Source organism: Salvelinus sp. IW2-2015, linkage group LG17 (genome assembly GCF_002910315.2).
Source record: "Salvelinus sp. IW2-2015 linkage group LG17, ASM291031v2, whole genome shotgun sequence".
Lineage (NCBI taxonomy): Eukaryota > Metazoa > Chordata > Actinopteri > Salmoniformes > Salmonidae > Salvelinus > Salvelinus sp. IW2-2015.
In genome coordinates, this window is record NC_036857.1 from 410,499 (window position 1) to 429,101 (window position 18,603).

Here is an 18,603-nt window from a genome sequence, read left to right on the forward strand (position 1 = left end):
ACACCAGGCACGCGTCCACAGACTAGGCCACAGAGAGCTCATAACACACATAGAATTGTCCCGTACCAGGAAGATTACATCTACTTTCACCCTGAGTATTTTGAATAAACATCCAATACTTTCCCCACTGTTGTCAGGGCACCATGCAAACAGTGAAAGCAGGAAACTGGAATTGCCAGTTATTTTAGTTTAATGTTTGACTAAGGTGTTCTCTGTGCCAAGTCCAGTACTAGCTGTGATGAAAGGGCGCGGTACTAGTGTGATGAAAGGGCGTGGTACTAGCTGTGATGAAAGGGCGTCGGTACTAGCTGTGATGAAAGGGGCGTCGGTACTAGCTGTGATGAAAGGGTCGTCGGTACTAGCTGTGATGAAAGGGCGCCGGTACTAGCTGTGATGAAAGGGCGTCCGGTACTAGCTGTGATGAAAGGGCGTCGGTACTAGCTGTGATGACAAGAGGGCGCCGTGTTTGGTCGTACTAGCTGTGATAGAAAGGGCGCCGGTACTAGCTGTGATGAAAGGGCGCGGTACTAGCTGTAGATGAAAGGGCGCGGTACTAGCTGTGATGAAAGGGCGCACGCGTACTAAGCTGTGATGAAAGGGCGCCGGTACTAGCTGTGATGAAAAGGGGCGCCGGGTACTAGCTGTGATGAAAAGGGGCCGGTACTAGCTGTGATGAAGGGCGCCGGTCATAGCTGTGATGGAAAGGGCGCCGATACTAGCTGTGATGAAAGGGCGTCGGTACTAGCTGTGATGAAAGGGCGTCGGTACTAGCTGTGATGAAAGGGCGCCGGTACTAGCTGTGATGAAAGGGCGCCGGTACTAGCTGTGATGAAAGGGCGCCGGTACTAGCTGTGATGAAAGGGCGCCGGTACTAGCTGTGAGTGTTTGTTTACCTTCGCTGGTTCACTTTCTAATGCTGCAGCACCAATAGTGTTGAGTACACACACACACACACACACACACACACACACACACACACACACGGAGGCAGGCAGCCAGACACACATACAGCGACATCACGCCACCCAGCCTCTCTTCCCAGTCCCTTGAAACCTAACCTTGACAGGAATATAGGTCAAGTCCAACTAACTAGGACATGACGAGATTCTGAAGCTCGACACAATGAAACCGTTGGAGCAAAGTACCTATTTGAGAAGGGCACGGCTCTAACAGTCTGCGGGACGGGGGACGTGTGGTAAACTAACCATAGAGGCATGTGGCACCATGACAATTAGCGCTCAGATGATAAAACACCAAGGTCATTTTTAGGACAGCAGGAACAGCGTATTTTCAACTGTTACCAGTGTCCCCCAAAGTATATCCTCAACGAGGTCATATTTCATTCCACTATAGTTTGAAAACAGTGACCATGGTGCTGTACTTAAAACAAAACATGTTTGGCTATTTTGTAAATGTTTATAAAGGCTAGATTCTGTACAGTAATGTAAGGTGACAGCTTGTACATGTTTATAAAGGCTATATGCTGTACAGTAATGTGTGGGAGACAGCTTGTACATGTTTATAAAGGCTATATGCTGTACAGTAATGTGTGGGTGACAGCTTGTACATGTTTATAAAGGGTATATGCTGTACAGTAATGTAAGGTGACAGCTTGTACATGTTTATAAAGGCTATATGCTGTACAGTAATGTGTGACAGCTTGTCTTTTCTGTTTCCAGGGGGATGGACAGTAACATATTCTTTACCACCAACCTCAATGGATCCTGCAGTGAGTGACACTGACATCCATTCAAATAGCTAATAAACTTGAAAATGATTTCATAGTCTCTCATGACAGACTGACATAAAAAGTTGACATGGATGCCGAGGTAAATGACTTGACACAGTTTATAACTATAAGAATATATAAAAGTAAACATCTTTCTCTATCAATCCCTCTCTCTCTCTCTCTCTCTCTCTCAATCCCTCTCTCTGTTTCCATCTCTCTCTCTCTTTCGATCAATCACTCTCTCTCTTTCCATCAATCACTCTCTCTCTTTCGTTGTCTCTTCCTCTATCCCTCTCTCTCTTTCTCTCTCTCTCGATCAATCACTCTCTCTCTCTTTCGTTGTCTCTTCCTCTTTGTCTCTTCCTCTAACCCTCTCTCTCTCTCAGATGAAAGGGGGATGCTGGACTTGAGAAAGACGGCAGACTACGGGAAGACCATCAAGACTGTTGCCATTAAAATCTTCTCCTTCGGCCTGGGCGGAAAGTTCCTGTTTGCTTCTGTTATGACTGGAACTGTAAGTGTGTGTGGTGTACTTGTTTATTTGTGTGTGTGTGTGTTTTTGCACATGTTTTGTTTGAGCTTGTTCTTTAAGCCTAAGGCCTAGCTGATCCCATCTCTCTCTCTATCTCCCTCTCACTTTCTTTCTCTTTCTCATTCCCTCGCACTCTATCTTTGCATCTCTCTGTCTGTCCCTCTCGGTCTGTCCCTCTCTCTCTCTCTCTCTCTCTCTCTCTTTCTCTGCCTCCCTCACCCAGGGCACTCTGAGGATGATCCATGTGTCGACTAACCAGGGGGAGGAGTGGAACATGGCTCAGCTGCCTCCGGTTGGCCACGAGGAGTTTTATTCCATCTTGTCAGCCAATGACGACATGGTGTTCATGCACGTGGATGAACCAGGAGGTCAGTCAATAGCCTATACTGTGTTCTTTTTTCCCCACACAATGTCACTCTCGTTAACCATGTTGGAGAGGACCCTAACAGGATCAATGTTCTCTCCTCGTCCTTTCATGTCCTCTTGACCTCCCTTCTCTTCTCCTCTTTCTGTATTCTGGTCTTCCTCTACTTGTTTTAAGAAGGTCATAGCAAGGATAATTTAGCTATTTGAGTTTGAATTTTAAGACCCCTTGAAGTCTATTAAAAAATATACATATATACAGTACCAGTCAAAAGTTTGGACACACCTACTCATTTCAAGGATTTATTAAAATATTTTTTTCACTATTTTCTCATCCCAAAATATCTCATTTGGGTTAGAGTCGGGTGATTGTGGAGGCCAGGTCATCTGATGCAGCACTCCATCACTCTCCTTTTTGGTCAAATAGCTCTTACACAGCCTGGAGGTGTGTTTTGGGTCATTGTCCAGTTGAAAAACAAATGATAGTCCTACTAAGCGCCAACCAGATGAGATGGCGTATCGCTGCATAATGCTGTTTTAGCCATGCTGGTTAAGTGTGCCTTGAATTCTAAATAAATAATTGACAGTGTCACCAGCAAAGCACCATCACACCTCCTCCTCCATGCTTCACGGTAGGAACCACACATGCAGAGATCATCCGTTCACCTACTCTGCGTCTTACAAAGACACGGCAGTTGGAACCAAAAATCTAAAATTTGGACTCAGACCAATCAGACCAAAGGACAAATTTCCACCTGTCTAATGTCCATTGCTTGTGTTTCTATTGAATATATTTTGATTTGTTTAACTTTTTTTTTGTTACTACGTGATTCCATATGTGTTATTTCATAGTTGATGTCTTCACTAATATTCTACAATGTAGAAAATAGTAAAAATAAAGAAAAACCCTTGCAATTTCTGAGGCTGGTAACTAATGAGCTTATCCTCTGCAGCAGAGGTAACTCTGGGTCTTCCTTTCCTGTGGCGGTCCTCATGAGAGCCAGTTTCATCATAGCGCTTGATGGTTTTTGCGACTGCACTTGAAGAAACTTTCAAAGTTCAAGAAATGTTCCACATTGACTGACCTTCATGTCTTAAAGTAATGATGGACTGTCGTTTCTCTTTGCTTATTTGAGCTGTTCTTGCCATAATATGGACTTGGTCTTTCACCAAATAGGGCTATCTTCTGTATACCACCCTACCTTGTCACAACACAACTGATATGCTGAAATGTATTAAGAAGGAAAGAAATTCCACAAATTAACTTTTAACAAGGCACACCTGTTAATTGAAATGCATTCCAGGTGAATACCTCATGAAGCTGGTTGAGAGAATACCAAGAGTTTGCAAAGCTGGTGGCTACTTTGAAGAATCTCAAATATAAAATATATTTTGATTAGTTTAACACTTTTTTTTAATTACTATGTGATTCTATATGTGTTACTTCATAGTATTGATGTCTTCACTATTATTCTACAATGTAGAAAATAGTACAAATTAAGGAAAACCCTTTAATGAGTAGGTGTGTTCAAACTTTTGACTTGTATTGTGTGTATATATATTCCTTAAAACAATGTTGGAGGGCCTTATTGCTATTAGCCCATACAAATGCATTGAATAACAGATTCACTACATGGAACAACTTGCTCTTAAAAAGTTCTCCTTTAGTTTCTAAATGTATCATAACTTAGTTTCATTGTCTCCAGACACTTCCCATGTCTCCTCTCTTCCTCTCCTTCACTTTTCTCCATTGTTAATCTATTTCAATACAGTTGTCGCAGTGACCTAATCCTTTATGTCCCTGAACACTGGCTTTGGTACCATCTATGTGTCAGATGACAGAGGCACTGTTTAAGTCTCCGTTCCTCTCCTCCTCCCATTCTCTCCTCCCCTGTTCCTCTCCTCCTCCCCTCCTCTCATACACTCCTCCCCTGTTCCTCCTCTCCTCCCTTCTTCTCCTCTCCTCCCCTATTCCTCCCCTCCTCCCTTGTTACTCCCCTGTTCCTCGTTTCCTCTCCTCCCCTGTTCCTCGTTTCCTCTCCTGCCCTGTTCCTCGTCTCCTCTCCTGCCCTGTTCCTCGTCTCCTCTCCTGCCCTGTTCCTCGTCTCCTCTCCTGCCCTGTTCCTTGTCTCCTCTCCTGCCCTGTTCCTCCCCTGTCCTCCTCTCCTGCCCTGTTCCTGTCCTTCTCCCCTCTTATACTCTCCTTCACTTTTCTCAATTTCTTATCTACAGTACCCAAATACAGTTCTTCTCCTATATGTCCCCAGACACAGGCTTTGGCAGCATCTACGTGTCAGACGACAGGGGTACAGTGTACTCTAAGTCTCTGGGGCGTCACCTCTACACCACCACAGGGGGCGACACTGACTTCACCAACGTCACCTCTCTACGAGGGGTCTTCATCACCAGTATACTGGCAGAGGGTAGGGACTACACACACACACACACACACACACACACACACACACACACACACACACACACACACACACACGCTTTAAATCCCCCAACAGTTAGAGCAGGCCTGAGATGGCAAAGAAAGGGAGTTCCAAAGCCCCATGGTGCATGGCAGGAAAAAGTCCACGTGACTGTGTCCCAGACGCCTGTTTGTCAGACTGCGGTGTGTTCCACCAGAACAGTTATGAGGATGAATGACTTTCATTAGCTGTTCAGTGTGAGTTCAGCTGCATGTCTACAGCAGAGCCATATGTCTCACAGAATAACCTCTGTCTCGTCGTTGTATTTATTTTTTTCTCCCCCAGACGGCTCGGTGCAGTCCGTGGTGTCCTTCGACCAGGGAGGGGAATGGGTGCCCCTGCAGAAGCCTGCCAACACCAAGTGTGACTCCACAGCCAAAGACCCCGACGAGTGCAGTCTCCACATCCACGCAGCTTACAGCACGGCTATGAAGCTGAACGTCCCCATGCTGCCTCTCAGTGAACCAAACGCTGTAGGACTCATCATGGCTCACGGTAAATCACACACGCAAGCATACACACACACACACACACACACACACACACACACACACGCATGCACACACACACACACACACACACACGCATGCACACACACACACACACATATCTCATCATCATTAAACTGTCCATGACTGTTTTGAATTTGACCAATCAAAAAGGCCAGGCCGTTGCATTGTGCCGGAGTCTGGTCCAGTGTTAACACTTGTGGTTCAAGTCTAGACTCAGCCACTGATCTGTGGCCTTCTCCCGTAATCTAAAAGACATACATTGCCTTCGGAAAGTATTCAGACCCCTTGACTTTTTCCACATGTTGTTACGTTACAGCCTTATTCTAAAATGGATTCAATAAAAACAAATCCTCAGAATAATGACATAATCACAATACCCCATAATGACATCACAATACCCCATAAGACATGTTTGCAAATGTATTACAAATAAAAAACAGATACCATAATTACATAATTAATTTATAACATGTGCTATGAGACTTGAAATTGAGCTCAGGTGCATCCTGTTTCCATTGATCATCCTTGAGATGTTTCTACAACTTGATTGGAGTCCACCTGTTTTAAATTCAATTGATTGGACATGATTTGGAAAGGCACACACCTGTCTATATAAGGGACAAGGTTGACAGTGCATGTCAGAGCAAAAACCAAGCCATGAGGTCGAAGGAATTGTCCGTAGAGTTCCGAGACAGGATTGTGTCAAGGCACAGATCTGGGGAAGGGTACCAAAAAATGTCTGCAGCATTGAATGTCCCCAAGAACACAGTGGCCTCCATCATTCTTAAAGGGAAGACATTTGGAACCACCATGACTCTGCCTATAGCTGGCTGCCCGGCCAAACTGAGCAATCGGGGGAGGAGGGCCTTGGTCAGGGAGGTGACCAAGACCCCAATGGTCACTCTGACAGAGCTCTAGAGTTTCTCTGTGAAGATGGGAGAACTTTCCAGAAGGACAACCATGTCTGCAGCACTCCACCAAACAGACCTTTATGGTAGAGTGGCCAGACGGAAGCCACTCCTCAGTAAAAGGCACATGACAGCCTGCTTGGAGTTTGCCAAAAGGCACCTAAAGGATTCTCAGACCATGAGAAACAAGATTCTCTGGTCTGATGAAACCAAGATTGAACTCTTTGGCCTGAATGGCTAAAGTGTCACGTCTGGATGAAACCTGGTACTATCTCTACGGTGAAGCATGGTGGTAGCAGCATCATGTTGTGGGGATGTTTTTCAGCGGCAAGGACTGGGAGACTAGTCAGCATCGAGGCAAAGATGAACGGAGCAAAGTACAGAGAGATCCTTGATGAGATCCTCCAGAGCGCTCAGGACCCCTGGGGCGAAGGTTCACCTTCCAACAGGACAACGACCCTAAGCACACAGCCAAGACAACTTAGGAGTGGCTGAGGGACAAGTCTCTGAATGTCCTTGAGTGGCCCAGCCAGAGCCTGGACTTGAACCCGATCGACCATCTCTGGAGAAACCTGAAAAATAGCTGTGCAACAACGTTCCCCATCCAACCTAACAGAGCTTGAGAGGTTCTGCAGAGAAAAATGGGAGAAACTCCCCAAATACAGGTGTGCCAAGCTTGTAGCGTCATACCCAAGAAGACTCAATGTTGTAATCGCTGCCAAAGGTGCTTCAACAAAGAACTGAGTAAATGGTTCGAATACTTATGCTAATGCAATATTTCAGTTTCTAAAAAACAGTTTTTGCTTTGTCATTATGGGGTATTGTGTGTAGAAATGATGAGGGGGGGGAACTATTTTATCAATTTTAGAACCTAAACTAACAAAATGTGGGAAATGTCAAGGGGTCGGGATACTTTCCGAAGGCACTGTATATGATATTATTTTTAATAAATTAGTGTGACACCCCTGTAATAATATAATAAATGCCTTTTTAGCAGACAGTTTTATCCAAAGCAACTTATTCATGCTGCATACATTTACTGGTGGTCCCGAGTATCGAACCAACTATCCTGGACCATGTTCTACTAACTGACCTACAGAGGACCATGTTCTACTAACTGACCTACAGAGGACCATGTTCTACTAACTGACCTACAGAGGACCATGTTCTACCAACTGAGCTACAGAGGACCATGTTCTACTAACTGAGCTACAGAGGACCATGTTCTACCAACTGAGGGCTACAGAGGACCATGTTCTACCAACTGAGCTACAGAGGACCATGTTCTAGCAACTGAGCTACAGAGGACCATGTTCTACCAACTGAGCTACAGAGGACCATGTTCTACCAACTGAGCTACGGAGGACCATGTTCTACTAACTACGGAGGACCATGTTCTACTAACTGAACTACGGAGGACCATGTTCTACTAACTGAACTACGGAGGACCGCCAATATACAATGTTCGAATCAGTTGTGTCTAATAGGTAGTCTGCTCACCTCATCCTCACAGAATGATTACATTTTTAATTAAGTTATTTATTTATTTGCACACAGGAAAATACAAGACAATGTGATGATGAGGGTTTAAAAGGCAAGTCAAAATAGCATTTACAGGAGAGGTAAACTCTGAAGGGCTTGTAAAGGCTCCTCCCCATTTTTTTCAAATATTTATAGAACAAAACAAACAACAAATTATATCCTGATTATCAAAACATAGAAATGAATAATGCCCTAAAACATTTTAAAACATCAGGAAGAAAAGAAAGGTACTAGATCTGAGAGAGCCCTGGTACAACGCAGCTTCCCAGTCCTGTGGGCATAGAGGAGGGGCTGCACAAACCCAGTGATCACAAAAATGGATAAACCAATGGCATGTGTGAAGTACTGCATTTCATCATGATTGAGGACAATAGATAAAGATAGAATTACAATAACGGGGAGGTAACTCACCATCATAGACACCAGGATCATCAAAATGATCTTAAACGCCCCTCATCTTCATGTTATTTGTCCCCTCCCTGTCCCAGACCGTTTCAGAGCCATGAGAACTGAACGGCAGCACCAAGTACAGCACCAAGTAAGCATAGATGTATATAGACATTTCAATCAGATGCACACCGAACAAACCGGCCCCAAGAACTATCAGCCAGAGAGCACCACAACAGCCCACCCTGTATCTCAGGGGTTTGTACTTCAGAAAGGTTACAGGGTGAACCACCGCCAGGTAGCGCTCCACACAGATACAGCTTTGAAACAAGGGTCGACCAGTGTACAAGAGACCCATACCAAATGCTGCAAGACTTGAGACGGCAGTTGATTTGCTGTGTATGCTCACAACCAAAGAAGACAGAAGAGGACCTCAGACACGGCTAGGTTGAGAGAGAATAACTCTTGAGGCCATTGTCCCTCCCGCTCCAGTGATGATCAGTCACAGGACGTAGCCATTGGTGGGGACACTCAGGATGAGATTGAGTGCGCAGGAAGCAGTGTTGATGAATGTGCCTTGTGCATGGAGGCCAGCTACTGAGGTTCTGTTTGTCTCTGAGATGCTCATGTCTTCACCTTCTGGATTGGCGTGTGGGCTTTAGTATGCTTCGACAATGGTAAAAGGGTTTATACCTGTTGCAACGGTACGGTAAAGCATGTATCAATCAAAAGAATCAAGATTTTGGGGTGAATTCCATTTCTACTCAGTCAATTTTAAGGAAATCACTCAATATCAGAAAATGATATGACACTTAATGTCTTATTCAACACATCTGATGAAATTATCAAAATTCTGCAAAACTAGCATTTCCCCCATTTTGTTTCATACATTAGATCAGAACTGGGTTTAAATACAAGTGTGTTTGATTGATAGTAATATAAATATTTGAGTATTTTAAATTAATTTGGACTGAATCACCTACCTCTGTTGGAACTATTTGAAAGTATTTTCAAATAATGTCCTATAAATAACCAACTTTTTCTAAATCTGTCCATATACATCATTTTAAATACACGGTTTAAATGTAGCACAGCATGTATTTGTGTAAATACTGTATATTTTAGTATTTTCAAATACATGCCAATACTTTCCAAGTGTAATTCCAAACATATAAAATATTCAACTAATTGTGTGTTTAAAAAAAAAAATATATTCTTCCAATGATTTACCTAACAAATGTCTTGGAAAGTAGTTGAAATAGTCTTTAATAGTATTTGAACCCAGGTCTGGATTAGACACACGTTCTGAGGTAAAAGGAACACACCTGAATAGACGGAGTTCTCCTCCAGGTCTGGAAAGTCTAGAGCTGATGTTACGTTGACAAGTAGAAGCTGATCACACACACACACACACACACACACACACACACATACACATACACATACACATACACACACACCTACACACACACACACACCTGTGTCACTCCATTACCTTGATGGACCACACCTGGCTGGCATGCAAATGGTTTAGAAGAAATAGGAACACACACCTATTTAGGCGAGGTGCTGGCCAGCGGAGTAGAAAACCTGAAAACAAAGGAGAGCCGCACACTCTAGGAGCTCAGATGCAAAAATGTAACGTCCAACGTTTCGACAGCCAAGCTGTCTTCATCAGGGTATATACATCTTTGCATCTGAGCTCCTAGAGTGTGCGGCTCTCCTTTGGCATGCAAATGGTGACGTGCAAAATGTAATCAATATCGCACCACTAAGTGACTGTGGTTATGATTGAAGAGGATCTGCCGTGCACTGTGTTATGGATAGGGCTGGGAGTTTCTTTCCCTGGCAGGTCAAATGGTTCAGAAGGTACATCATCTGTTATCTAAACAGATTGGTACATCCATTTAAAAAAAAAATATATATATTTTAAATGAATGATATACTGAATAGAAAATGTATTCTTGAAGAATATACAGTAACTTAATAAATAGTTAAACTATCAGATGACAGAGGCTACACCTTGTTGTCTATTTAATTTTGACCTCTAACCTCTCCCCTCTGACCCCCTTAACCCATCAGGGAGTGTGGGCGATGCCATCTCTGTGATGAAGCCTGACGTACACGTGTCAGATGACAGAGGCTACACCTTGCTGTCTATTTAAATTTTGACCTCTAACCTCTCCCCTCTGACCCCCTTAACCCATCAGGGAGTGTGGGCGATGCCATCTCTGTGATGAAGCCTGACGTATTCGTGTCAGATGATGGAGGTTACACCTGGCTGCAGGCCCTGGAGGGACCTCACCACTATGCCATCCTGGACTCTGGTGGACTCCTGGTGGCTGTGGAACACTCTACTCAGCCCATCAAAGACATCAAGTACGTCTGTGTGTCAAAAGAAGGGCTGGCTTGGTCAAAACGTTGTGTTACTGTATAGGGAATAGATAGGGTGTCTATTCAGGACAGGCGATTGCAGGGAAGCCTGGATCCAGGTCTCGAGCTATTCGGCTGTAAGACAAACTGGTACCCAGGCTAGAATGCAGAGAGGCCCAAGAAAGAAAGAAATCACTTAAACGTACAATAAAACACCTCATGCAAATTGTGCTGATGTATAGTAATGTGTTCTTTCCTGTCAGGTTTTCCACAGACGAGGGCCAGTGCTGGCACGTTCACCAGTTCACTAGCGATCCCATCCACTTCACAGGGATAGCGTCGGAGCCGGGGCGAGGTCTCTATGAACGTCAGTGTCTGGGGCTACAGAGACTCTCTGCTCAGTCAGTACTGGGTATCAGTCACCATCGACTTCAGAGAGCTGCCTCACTAGAGACTGTGAGTACTAGTAATGACCATGGGATACAGCTACTGTAGGCTAATGATGTGATACAACATGCATATACACCCATGGTAGTTACCTTGGTACCTAGAACATGAATTGATAACACTGCAGTACCCACGTACCGCATGACTATGAATTATTAAGCACTGCAGTAGCAATAGACATGGGCATTTAGCTTATTAACACACACTGAGTACCCAGTACCTAGTACCTATACATGCCAATTATAACCACTGAGTAGCCCCAGTATCTAGCTACCTAGACACTGCATCTATAACACTGAGTACCTAGACATTGCACTTTATAACACGACGTACCAGTACCTAGACATGATAATTATAACACTGAGTACCTGAGTTACCTACGACATGCATTACCTCACACTGAGTACCCAGTACCTAGTACCTAGACATGTCAATTATAACACTGCAGTACCTAGAACATCCGCGTTATACACACTGAGTCACCTAGACATCTGAATTATAACACTTGATAACCCAGTACTACGTACCATCGACATGAGAATTATAACACTGAGTACCCTAGACACTGCATTATAAACACTGCAGGGTACCGTTAGACGATGAATATATACAACGGTGATACCCAGTAACCTAGTACCTAGACATGCATTGTATATACAAACTTTGATACCTAGAGTACCTAGTACCCATAGACATGCATTATAACAACTGCAGTACCTAGGTACCTGTACCTTAGTACCATGAATTATAACACTGAGTACCTAGACATGAATTATAACACTGAGTACCTAGTACCTAGACATGCATTATAACACTGAGTACCCAGTACCTAGTGATCTAGACATGCCATTATAACACTGAGTACCCAGTACCAAGAACATCATGTATAACACTGAGCTCCCAGATACCTAGTACCTAGACATGGAATTATAACACTGAGTACCTAGACACTGGCATTATAACCACTGAGTACCTAGGACATCAATTATACACTGAGTACCTAGTAGCCGTAGACAATGTACATATAACACTGCAGTACCAGTACCTGGTACCTAGACTGCATTATAACGACTGAGTACCCAGTACCTAGAAATGCATCTATACCCACTGATACCAGCTATCCTAGTACCTAGACATGAATTATAACACTGAGTACCCAGTACCTAGTACCTAGACATGAATTATAACTTTGAGTACCCAGTACCAGGGGAAAATGCTGCCGTATTAGATGGCTCCTGGGTCTCCAGCACATCACACGTCTGTGTTAGCCCACTGAACTAAAACCTCTTGCAAACTCATGTCTGTTTCTCAGGTGAGGACCAAGACTACGTGCAGTGGCTGGCGCACTCTGATGACATCAGCGACCCTAACGACGGCTGTATGTTGGGTTATAAGGAGAAGTTCCTGCGTCTGAGGAAGGCCTCTGTCTGCTTGAACGGACGGGACTACGAGGTCAACAAGCAACCCACCCCTTGCCTCTGTACCCTGGATGACTTCCAATGGTGAGAAGTCTAGTCATCATGAATCTGTTCCAATATCCACACTAGTATACTACCTAAGACCAAGCCGTGTATTGGGCATGCATTCTGGTATGGCAGTATGGAGATGGGAACGTAACCACAATGGTTTTAAAGTTGGGCGAACTTTACCGTTTGCTGCATATGTTTCAGTCAGCTCCAGAACACTGTGGTGGTCACCCTAGCTATAGAACACTGTGGTGGTCACCCTAGCTCCAGTACACTGTGGGTGGTCACCCTAGCTCCAGTACACTGTGGGTGGTCACCCTAGCTATAGTACACTGTGGTGGTCACCCTAGCTCCAGTACACTGTGGTGGTCACCCTAGCTCCAGTACACTGTGGTGGTCACCCTGGCTCCAGACAGTTTACCAGTGGCAGAAGAATAGTAATTGTTCTCAACACCACTACCTGTGCGGTCTGCCTGCTGTCCCTGTCTAACCTGCTCCATGCTGCCCTCCTGCAGTGACTTTGGGTACTATCGTAAAGAGAACAGCTCCGAGTGTGTGGAGCAGCAGGACCTGAAGGGCCACGTTCTGGAGTTCTGTCTGCAAGGCAAGAAGGAGCTGCTGCAGACCAGAGGGTAAGGCTTTAGTCATCTGTGTTCTAACCTGGATCTCCTGCGCTGTGTATCACAAGACTGTGTTTGCCCACTGTGCTAAAGTCTAGGAATTAGCTTGAGGAGCAGGTCTCAGACAAGGTTACTTATCAGAGTGTGGATCACCGAACCACCTGATCGTGTTGCTCAACTGTCAGTCATGGTAACACATGGGTTCCCATTTCTGGAAGTTTTTCTCTGTGCATACGGCATGACAACGATGGAAGAGTTAAAAAAATATATATATATTATTAAAAAAGAAACATATTTAAGCACAAGCATTTTGCTACACTCGCAATAACATCTGCTAACTATGTGTATGTGACCAATAACATCTGCTAACTATGTGTACGTGACCAATAACATCTGCTAACCATGTGTATGTGACCAATAACATCTGCTAACTATGTGTACGTGACCAATAACATCTGCTAACTATGTGTACGTGACCAATAACATCTGCTAACTATGTGTACGTGACCAATAACATCTGCTAACTATGTGACCATGACTGACCACTAAGCATGTCCTCTTGGTCCACAGCTATAGGAAGATCCCTGGGGATAAGTGTGAGGGAGGAACACAGCCGGAGAGAAAAGAGATAGACCTCAGTAAGAGGTGTGTCAATGACCTACTGGGACCTCAGGAACTACTGGTGAGTAGAGATGACGACGCCACTGGTTCTCACTGGTCTTCACTGGTTCTCACTGGTCTTCACTGGTTCTCACTGGTCTTCACTGGTCTTCACTGGTCTTCACTGGTTCTCACTGGTCTTCACTGGTCTTCACTGGTTCTCACTGGTCTTCACTGGTCTTCACTGGTTCTCACTGGTCTGTCAGTTGGTCCACACTGGTTCTCAGGGTGGTCCACACTGTCTCTACAGCAGTGGTCCACCACTGGTACTCACTGGTTTTCACTGTTCTCATCTTGGGTCTTCAGTGGTCCACACACTGGTTCTCACTGGTCTTCACTGTCACACGTTCTCACTGGTCCTGTTCTAGAATGTCAAAAAAACAATGGAAGGAATCCTTGCGTAACATTTACGGAATTTGACAACTTACGTATAACAAGGGCAGTTGAACGTGGAATCACTTCAACATTTTAACCCAAGAGACTGACAAAAGATTTATTGAGGCATTTCACCTTCAAAACAGTGTAAACCTCAGTAACCATTGGTTACATGACCTTAATCGTGCAGTAGTCATGGTAGCACATGCTTTCCCATTCTGGAAGTCTTTCTCTCTGTGTATACTGCATGACAACGATGGAAGAGTTGCCCTTATGCTCTCTCTATCTCTCCCCTCCTAAAGACAGACGGCCATCTGTCCAGCTCAGCACCCATCGTAGTGACGGTTCTAAGCATTATCCTGCTCAGTGTCGTAGCTGGGTTCCTCTTTGTCAAGAAGTACGTCTGCGGGAAGGTCAGTACAGCAACTGTTGTTTAAGATCAGTACAAAAAAACCAGGCATATACTGTTTGTTTTAAGATCAGTACATAGGAAACCAGGCTATACTGTTGTTGTTTTAAGATCAGTACATAGCAAACCAGGCTATACTGTTGTTGTTTTAAGATCAGTATATAGGAAACCAGGCTATACTGTTGTTGTTTTAAGGTTCAGTATATAGGAAACCAGGCTATACTGTTGTTGTTTTAAGATCAGTATATAGGAAACCAGGCTATACTGTTGTTGTTTTAAGACAGATATATAGGAAACCAGGCTATACTGTTGTTTTAAGATCAGTACATAGCAAACCAGGCTATACTGTTGTTGTTTTAAGATCAGTACATAGGAAACCAGGCTATACTGTTTTGTTTAAATCAGTATATAGGAAACCAGGGCTATACTGTTGTTGTTTTAAGATCAGTATATAGGAAACCAGGCTATCTGTTGTTGTTTTAAGATCAGTATAAGGAAACCAGGCTATACTGTTGTTGTTTAAGATCAGAACCGGTTACTCAAGCACAGTGAAAAATGTTAAATATCTGAGCCAGCACCGTTTGGTTCTGGTCGGCACAATGATGTGTGAAAAGGTTATAAGTGGCTCGGTGTGTTTTGATTGGCTCCTCCAGGTTCCTGGTACACAGGTACTCTGTACTACAGCAGCATGCTGAGGCCCAGGGAGACGGAGTAGACGAGCCATTAGACAGCAACCACACTCGGGCAAGCAACAAGACCGGCTTACACGATTCAAGACAGGTAATGGTACAAACACACAAACGTCATTTTTTTTTTGTTGTATGGTTCCGCACTTATTATAAATATAGAATTGACCTCATCCCTTGGTGAAGGATTGGTTGTGACTTTCCTTTGCTCAGTGTTTTCTCTAGTCCTTTCTTAAAAGTCCACTTACATAGGAATGTTGTGTGTCCTCTTGTGTGTCTCTAGGATCTTCTGGAGTAACAGGTGGCATTTTCAGCTACCAGGAGGAACTACTAGCCTCCTGTCTATCCTTACAACCTAGAAGCTCCTGCAGCTACCAGGAGGAACTACTAGCCTCCTGTCTATCCTTTACAACCTAGAAGCTCCTGCAGCTACCAGGAGAACTACCAGTCTCCTGTCTATCCTTTACAACCTAGAAGTCCTGCAGCTACCAGGAGGAACTACCAGTCTCCTGTCTATCCTTTACAACCTAGAAGCTCCTGCAGCTACCAGGAGGAACTACCAGTATCCTGTCTATCCTTTACAACCCAGAAGCTCCTGCATGACCAGGAGGAACTACCAGTCTCCTGTCTATCCTTCACAAACCAGAAGCTCCTGCAGCTACCAGGGGAATCTAGCCTCCTGTCTATCCTTCACAAACCAGAAGCTCCTGCAGCTACCAGGAGGAACTACCAGTCTCCTGTCTATCCTTCACAAACCAGAAGCTCCTGCAGCTACCAGGGGAATCTAGTCTCCTGTCTGTCCTTAGGCTCACTGCTCTATATTGAAGAACAAGTTTGTCCTATGTGTACACCGGGGCTCGCTGCTGCTCAATCTCCTTCGCTTCCTGTTACTTCCTCCTTCTCCCCTCCACCATGACCCTTTAACTCTAACCCCTGACCTTACATCGCCTGGTGGAGAGTCCTTGTAACGCAGCTCTCATCAGTGAGGTATCCAATGAGGCTTTCTGTTCTGAGTGAGACACACGTACAGAGTTCAGCAGGAGAGCAAATGGGACCACTAGTAGTGTTGTGGTTGATTTTAGAGTTTATTCTCCAAGTTCCTTTTCCGTTGGGGACAATTGAGTGATGGAATGTGGTGGTTCTGGACTGCTGGTGAACATTAAATAATGGACCTCTGGAAACTGCTGTGTAGAAGCTGTTTTATCATCAGCATCTTCTCTTAACAACATAAAGCTATCTTTTTCAACCAAGTGAACATAAACAACATTACGGTTTATACATGCTTGGGGCTGGGGTTCTTGGGAATATTACGTATACACTTCTAATGAAGACTTTTCCTGTTTCCCCCTCCCTTCCCTTCCCCTGCACTGTACATAAAGAGCTTTCCTTTTTCATTGATGTGACAGAGTCGGGGACATGGTAAATAAGTTGCTGTTGGGTACTGTGGCTTGGAAAAAATTATTTGTAAGTATTTTGGCTAACTAATAAGATGGAAGTGGAAATATTTATAAGCATTTAAAGTTGGATAGCAATAACATGTTTAGATCCACTGTATCAACACTAAGCTTTCATAGCAGGGATGAACGTCCTCTAAACACGTCCTCTAAACTAGACTGAACTAAAGCGATGTATTCTAACCCCAGAAATCGGTACCTGACTCAAACTTTCACCTCCTAAATCATGTATTGATATCAATGGGGTAATACAAATGTGTTGCGTGCATGTATCTCAAATTATGATTTGGCTGTATTGGAACAATGTCCTTTTTTTGTATGTGAAAACTGTCTGTTTTTAGTTTAGTCCTTGGGAGAAAATCTAGTGTACAAATAGCAATTGGCCTTACGCCTCCTCATTTCTCAATAAAAATGATACTTCTGTTTTAATATGTTAAGCTGTCCCTACACAAGTGAAAGTAGATCCAAAAGTGAAGGAAGGACAGTAGGAATCAATCACTGGACTACACAGGGCAACTACGTAAACACAGGAACTAAGAGCACATTTGTAAATGTAGTACATAAGACCTGGACATTTTTGATGAAGCAGTCGGCTAGAAGAAGTGGTTTTTATAACAATGTTGTATGGATGTGTAGCAGTTTTACACTGGCGTGCCTGTTTTCACTATGTGTGTAGAACCGACCTCTATGTACTGTAGCTCATATGAGATGAGCTAATTCTACTGAATAAACATATTTTATTATGGTCACCACATTACCTGAGAAGGTCATTGACTTAGTTTCACAGAGACAGGATCATTCTAGGCTCGGAAGCCCATTTGGGGGTGTAATGTCTGTCTATTATGGGGGGCTGGGTCTGTGCCTTCCCAATGAGTGGCAAGTGTACGTACGGTCTATAATGCATTCCAAATAGCACCTTATTCCCTATATAGGGGCCTACTTTTGACTAGGGCCCATAGGATGCACCCTAGATCTCAGATGTCTGTGTAACCACAGTGCATCCATTTTGTAGATTGCACTTACTGTAATTATGTGAAATAAGGATTTCACCTCAAATGAAACTCCCTTCAATACCGACTACCCTTCTGTTCAGTACAACTGTTTCTCTGAATTACTCTCCCATCTATAAAGCAATGGGAAATGGAAACATGAACCAATTTGATTCCCTTGTCATGCAATACAACTTGATTTGTCCACTGTGAAACAGACAAATGCAATGTTTCATCTAATTTATAATCCAACCTATATTTGGTGTTTGGTTTGTACAAAAACATCTCTGCTCTTGCACAGGACTAAAATAAATGTCGATTGGCATTAGAGCCAACACCTGTACGGTAGTTAACACTGGGAAGACACTTGTTCTGAATTATTCATACTGGTTTTATGTCTTTGATTTGAGAGGTGAGACTTTTTTTCCTTACATTTTAAAATGGCTGTATAAATAAATAATTGTGATGGCTCAATTGTTGAATCTTGGTATCTGCTGTGTATATCTTCTGTATATTTGAGACAATTTTGCTTTGGGTTGACGACCAATAAATTAACTTGTCCCTTTGAAAGTTTTGCCTCTTCTGGACTAACATTGCGTTTAACATGACATTTTATTCCAATGTCAATATGTGCAACATTCAAGAAAACAATTAAATTATAGAATTACAATCAA

General features: G+C 43.7%; 1 long non-coding RNA gene and 1 pseudogene across 1 annotated transcript; one reads left to right on the top strand and one right to left on the bottom strand.

Moving 5' to 3' along the window:
• The window catches only part of LOC111977203 (sortilin-like), a 35,483-nt pseudogene extending 16,984 nt beyond the window's left edge, over positions 1-18,499 (top strand).
• LOC139029016 (uncharacterized) lies at positions 15,719-15,944 on the bottom strand. The gene is made up of 2 exons (XR_011481227.1): positions 15,879-15,944; positions 15,719-15,821 (listed from the first exon to the last, which is right to left on the bottom strand). It is a non-coding gene; the product is annotated as an uncharacterized lncRNA (long non-coding RNA).
• Positions 18,500-18,603: the final 104 nt, after the last annotated feature.